This window comes from Sinocyclocheilus anshuiensis, unplaced genomic scaffold (genome assembly GCF_001515605.1).
Source record: "Sinocyclocheilus anshuiensis isolate Anshui unplaced genomic scaffold, SAMN03320099.WGS_v1.1 scaffold1001, whole genome shotgun sequence".
NCBI lineage: Eukaryota > Metazoa > Chordata > Actinopteri > Cypriniformes > Cyprinidae > Sinocyclocheilus > Sinocyclocheilus anshuiensis.
In genome coordinates, this window is record NW_015557116.1 from 153,077 (window position 1) to 153,636 (window position 560).

At 38.0% G+C, this 560-nt stretch overlaps 1 protein-coding gene across 1 annotated transcript in view; it reads left to right on the forward strand.

The window, feature by feature from the left end:
- The window catches only part of LOC107677745 (NACHT, LRR and PYD domains-containing protein 12-like), a 39,026-nt gene that overhangs the window by 3,437 nt on the left and 35,029 nt on the right, over positions 1-560 (forward strand). The gene's annotated exons all lie outside the window — the stretch shown is intronic.

The window sequence follows — 560 nt, forward strand, 5'->3', positions numbered from 1 at the left end:
TCAGTGGCGAGCCGTGCATTTCACACCTAGGCCTTCAGTGGTGTCTTACCTGAATTAATCCACCACTTAATACCATCATGACGCCATGGTTATAGAAACCATCAATATTATGCAGAAATGCAGTATAACAGCGTTGCATCACAGACAGGTATCTCAATGCCATTACTAAAGCAAGAAGCCCAATTAACACAATTCAACAAGTCTCCTTTCACTGCAGACACAGCTGCGCCACATACATAATCTCTAGCTGAAGCATCAATAATAACCTAATAAAATGACAAAAATATAGTGCACTCCGATGTTCTTACAGACATTTATTAAGTCAAATGTATGAATACCTGGCAAATAACATTAGTATAAAACAAATAAGGCGATTGCATGTTTTAAAGTTGACCTAACAATTTAATGTACTCGTACGGCTTTTTGTTTTCACGAGTCTCCCCGCAAGTCTGCCAGCGAGCTGCGGGAGATAAATACTAGTTAACACAGCTTTACTGGGAAAGTGAGCAAGTAACATTAAAATAATTCATACAAAACAATGAAGAAATGTGTATACGTGT